Source organism: Brassica oleracea, chromosome C2 (assembly GCF_000695525.1).
Source record: "Brassica oleracea var. oleracea cultivar TO1000 chromosome C2, BOL, whole genome shotgun sequence".
Classification (NCBI taxonomy): domain Eukaryota; kingdom Viridiplantae; phylum Streptophyta; class Magnoliopsida; order Brassicales; family Brassicaceae; genus Brassica; species Brassica oleracea.
This window is the reverse complement of record NC_027749.1, coordinates 32,637,713-32,643,696: the sequence shown is the minus strand read 5'-3', so window position 1 is coordinate 32,643,696 and position 5,984 is coordinate 32,637,713. Positions and strand designations below refer to the sequence as shown.

The 5,984-nt window shown below is 36.6% G+C and overlaps 1 pseudogene; it reads left to right on the top strand.

The window, feature by feature from the left end:
* The first annotated feature begins 1,126 nt into the window (after positions 1-1,126).
* On the top strand, positions 1,127-5,179 carry LOC106325254 (annotated as a pseudogene).
* The last annotated feature ends 805 nt before the right edge of the window (positions 5,180-5,984 follow it).

Sequence of the window (5,984 nt, the reverse complement as noted above, 5' to 3'; positions counted from 1 at the left end):
TCTGACAACTTTCCACCAAAATCATCAATGCTTTCTGAATCTTTCATCTTTAAGCGATCGAACTCAGCCATAAGGGTTAGAAGTCTGGCTTCCTTTATTCTGTTGGTCCCTACATGTCTTTTCTTGATAGCTTCCCACACTTGTTTTGCCAAATCGAGCTCTCCAACCTGCAAGATAAGACTTTCGGGTCTCGACTGGAATAGCAACGCCAATGCCATATCATTATTCTCGTTGTTCTTTGTCTCGGTTTCAACGACTTCGCAAACCTTAGGCACTCTGAGCATGATCTTCATCCTCAAAGACCATACGGGGTAATTAGTCAAAGTAAGCATAGGACATTGTATCGATGAAGATCTTCCACCTTATTTTATTTTTCCCGTCGCAGGAACAATATCACTCATGTTTTTGTGTGGCTTTGATACCAAATATTGTTATCAAGTCTCACAATCACACTAGCACACACGATCACAAACACACGAACTCAAACACAGTTAATAAACATTTTCACTTATTAAACTCTTAAGGAAACTAACACAAAACCTTAAGCTCTCAATCACAAACTCATAAGTTATGCAACACTTTTGCATCTCCTTATATAACTCTTTATTTATACTAAACTCATTAGGTTTAACACAACTAGATATTTTCTAATCTTTATAAATAACCATAACACAATAAGAATAGAAAACTTGTAACTCAAGTACCTTCAACCTTATCCAACAAGACGTGTATTCTCATAAGGTGATAGAATTGTCAGCTGTAGAATCAGCCGTAAAATATTTTTCATCGTTGTAATAGTATAATTAACCGAAAGTTAAAAAAAGAATACTATTTAATTATATTTAGAAATAGAAAATGTGCGCGGACTTTGACAGTTTATATAACACAGATGTCTTTTTTTTTTTTTTTTGATCAATAACACAGATGTCTTGTATCCGATTATGATGAGTTTGGAGTTTGGGGTTCGGTATCACAAATTCACAATATTGAGCCTATACTGGGCCGTAAAACTGGGATAAAAATGGGCCAGTAACCAAGAAAATGGAGTTGGAGATGGTCTCCGTCACCACCGGGTTTTAAGCCGCGAACTCAGTAATGAATATTATGATTTCAAATACAGCGATCGGTAGTCACGAGGGAGAAGGGAGAGAAAGAGAACAGAGATGACGTCAGAGAAGAAATTCATCTACGAGGTGGAAGCTGCTAAGGAAGCCACCGATGGAAAACCCTCCATTGGTCCTGTCTATCGCAGTACTTTGGCGAAAAACGGATTCCCTGACCCGATCGACGGTATCCACAGCTGTTGGGATATTTTCCGGTAAGATTCCTTCTTCTTCTCTGGAACTTTTGATCCATGATTGTTGCATTGTCATTTCTAGAAGATTCTAATTTTGTGGAATTGTACTGATCCTTGATTGTGAAAAATGGATTGAATGGTACGTAGCTTTTTCATGTTCGGGAAACATGACTAGGCAACATATCGTTCACAATATTAATCAAGAAATGATATAAAAAAAAATTATAAAGTATATTATTTAATCCTATCTCTGGGTATTTATAACAGTAAGTTTTTTTTTTTGGTAAACACGTTAAGATTGCATTACCATTTTTGAGTTGTAACAGTAAGTTGTCTTGTAGGCAATCCTAGTTAATTTTTTTCTTTTTCATATTGCATGCAGCACGGCTGTTGAGAAATATCCAAACAACCGAATGCTTGGCCAACGTGAGATCGTGAACGAAAAGGTGTTACTTTTCCTTTGTATTTAGTTTGGATTTTAGCTTTGTGGTAACGTTTTCGAGTTGATAGACTCACATTTCTTTTCTTCTTCTTCTCAGGCAGGAAAGTACGAGTGGAAAACATACAAAGAAGTATATGACATTGTCATTAAACTTGGGAATTCTCTTCGCAGCTGCGGGTTTGAGGAGGTTAATATTCATATATATACAATCTTCAGTGTCATAATTGCCTGATATGTGGGAAATGTAGGGAGGAAAATGTGGTATCTATGGTGCAAATTGTCCTGAATGGATCATAAGCATGGAGGTACGTTAAAATATATAAACTTTGCTAATGTCGTTTGATTGCTTTTACTTTTAAAAGATTCAAAAGGTGTAACGTCTTCTCATGATGCAGGCCTGTAATGCACACGGCCTCTATTGTGTCCCTCTATACGATACATTAGGTTCGCCTTCTCTAGCTAAAACATATTTTTTTGGTGATTCTACTATTCCGAGTCTTCTAACGTATTAACTGTTTGGTTTTGAACACAGGCGCTGGTGCAGTGGAGTTCATTATTTCTCACGCAGAGGTTGCAATTGCTTTTGTGGAGGAGAATAAAATCCCTGAGGTATCTTCACTTGCGTCACGTGTTTATCTCTGTTTTCTCTGAAAAGAAAGTCAATCTTCTTGTAGTTTTTTTACAGCTATTCTGTGAAGTTAACTTCCTTGTTTTTGTTCCATTGGCAGCTTTTTAAGACATGTCCAAACTCTACAAAATATATGAAGAGTGAGTCATACTAATCGAATCATTTACCATTTTACCTTATATGCTTGTGTTGGTAATGATGAAATGTATTTGATTACAAATGCAAGCTGTTGTGAGCTTTGGGGGCGTCAAACCGGAACAGAAAGAAGAAGCTGAAAAGTTGGGTTTGGTAATACATGCTTGGGATGAGTTCTTGAAGTTGGTAGGAGACTTTCATTTGCATTTATTGACTTCTTTACTCGTCTCTCTTTCAATGTTTTAATATGTTTCATTTTTATGATGATTATTCACATATAGTATGATATCTATTACATATACCAAGTTCTGATTTTGACTTTGTTTTGTCTATGGCAGGGCGAAGGTAACCAATATGAGCTTCCAGTTAAAAAGAAAAGTGACATATGCACGATTATGTATACTAGCGGAACCAAAGGGAGTTCTAATTTCAAACGAGAGCATTGTTACTATAACAACTGGAGTTATGCATTTCCTACAGAGTGTGAACGAATCAGTGAGTTTCTTCTTTTTCTCTTTGTCATCATTCTCAAGAAAAAGCTGCAATCTTAAACTTGATTCTCCTACAGCTAACTGAGAAGGATGTATATATTTCGTATCTTCCTCTTGCTCACGTCTTTGATCTGGCTATCGAGGAATGTATCATTCAAGTGGGTGGTTCAATTGGTTTCTGGCGCGGGGTGAGTACAGATCAAAATTTTGATAATCTATAAATTTGTTTGATATGTATATCATATGTCTATGTTCTGTCCTCAGGATGTGAAGCTGTTGATTGAAGACCTTGGTGAGCTAAAGCCAAGTATTTTTTGCGCTGTTCCTCGTGTCCTAGACCGAGTATACACAGGTACTTTCGACTATTTTCTTATTTCTTTATAGAGATATTTTCAACCACTTATATGCTAACTTATCATGCTACCCTTCCCCAACAGGGCTGCAACAGAAACTATCTGTTGGCGGTTTCTTCAAGAAGAAGGTTTTCGATGTTGCATTTTCCTAGTAAGTCAGGCTTTTTCTGACTGTAACCTATAACTTGTGTTAAACGTTTCTAACACATCGAAAACCCCTTAGTAAATTTGGAAATATGAAGAAGGGACAGTCTCATGTCGCGGCCGCTCCATTTTGTGACAAACTTGTCTTCAACAAGGTAGCAACTTCAAAATTTGTTTTTTTTTTTTATCTAAAACTCTTTTGAGGCTTCACACTAACTAAAACTTCTTTTCGAATAATCTCTTTCTCTCTGTCAAGGTTAAACAAGGACTGGGAGGAAATGTGAGGATTATTCTATCTGGAGCAGCTCCTCTTGCTAGTCACATAGAGTCATTTCTTAGAGTTGTGGCATGTTGTCATGTTCTACAAGGATATGGTAACTTTTTAGACCTAAATGAGCTTCAGTTAGGTGAAAATATATTTTCTCTTATGATTGTTACCTTCGTGTAGGTCTAACGGAGAGCTGTGCTGGAACATTTGTCACGTTCCCAGACGACCTGGACATGCTTGGTACAGTTGGTCCACCTGTGCCAAACGTCGATATACGCCTGGAATCTGTTCCGGACATGGAATATGATGCTCTTGGAAGTACCCCGCGGGGCGAAATCTGCATCCGTGGGAAAACCCTGTTTTCTGGGTACCACAAACGTGAAGACCTCACAAAAGAGGTTCTTATTGATGGATGGTTTCACACAGGTTTTTAAACAATTTGCTATCATTGCCAAAATGTACTTTTTCTCCATTTGCTTCTTTTCTTACACTATCTACTATATATATATATATATCACCAGGTGATGTTGGCGAGTGGCAACCAGATGGAAGCATGAAGATAATTGACCGGAAAAAGAACATATTCAAACTCGCGCAAGGAGAGTATGTTGCAGTTGAGAGTTTAGAAAACGTCTACGGTCAAGTAGATGCCATTGATTCAGTAAGTCAGAAGTTTAGCTCACTGATTTATTATTCTTTTTGATATTGTTCTTTGATCATCAGCAGATTTTCATCAATATGATTGTTTTATATAGGTATGGGTGTATGGGAACAGCTTTGAGTCCTTCCTTATCGCAGTTGTTAACCCGACTCAGCGAACTCTTGAAAGCTGGGCCGTAGAGAACGGAGTTGATGGAGACTTCAACTCTATCTGTCAAAATGCAAAAGCAAAAGCATTCATACTTGGAGAACTTGTTAAGGCAGGCAGAGAGAGAAAGGTTTTCTTCTTCTTCTTTTTCTTTATTTAACCTTTTCTCTTGTCTTCTTCTGTCTTTTTAATTCTTTGCATCTTTAGTTGAAAGGATTTGAGATCATTAGAGCTGTTCATTTGGAACCCGTGGCTTTCGACATTGAAAGAGATCTTCTTACTCCTACCTACAAAAAAAAGAGGCCTCAATTGCTCAAATACTATCAAGTAATTTTTAAATCACTTATGGTTTTGAGTTTCTTAATATTGGCATTAAATCTCTTTATTTATTGACAGAATGTGATTGATGAGATATACAACGCTGCAAAGGAAGGTCAAGGTTCAGGACAGTAGATTCCTTCTACTATATATTCAACATTACCTTTTCTTTCTTTTCCATGATCGGGCATGCCTTTCTTCATTAAGGTTCTCTAAATAAGCTTTTGTTAATGTCTTGAGATATTACATAGCATCTTAACCTGCTACTACTTTTGTTAATATCTTAGGATGTTTCATATAGCATCTTGACATGCTACTTCATCTCTTACTTTATACTTTTATTTCGAAAGCCCAACAAATGTGTCAAACCAGTCTACTCTCTTAACATCTCTGCATGTTTTTTTCTTAACATGCTACTACTTTTGTTAATATCTTAGGATGTTTCATAGCATCTTGACATGCTACTTCATCTCTTACTTTATACTTTTATTTCGAAAGCCCAACAAATGTGTCTAAATATTAACAAAAGCAGCATGGCAAACTGAAAGTTCTTAAATAGCATGTCAAACTGAATTTATACAAAAAAGTAGAGTGACATGATTTGTTAGTTGTTACTGTAGAATAGTGGACGGATAAGTAAACGGAATTTACGAGTCGTAAATTACGACAACAGCGAATTTAGTGGGAGAGGATTTTCTTTATTAACATATGAGCTTGTTACTAGTAAACATACTATAATAAATGTTTATCGCTTAAAAAATTGGCTAAAACTTTCAAAGATATTGTAATTTACAAGTGATTAGGGAACTTATTTTAAACAATTAAAGAATGAGTAAAATCCAGTTTCTGGTTGCTGAAAAGCTCGAGCCAATGTCCGATTACGCACAATCTTACTAATGAGCGAGTAAGTTGATGAGTTTTCGTATCAGTAATGGGCCTAACTCACACCCAAAAGCTAGCTCATGAGTGGAGGATTATTCATACACATATATATTGTCCAAAGATCACATAAGTGTCCGATGCGGGACATTAATAGCCCCTCTCAAGATGTGGATGGGAAATGGTCCAGTGGAAACAGCTCAAGCCCAACATCTCAGACA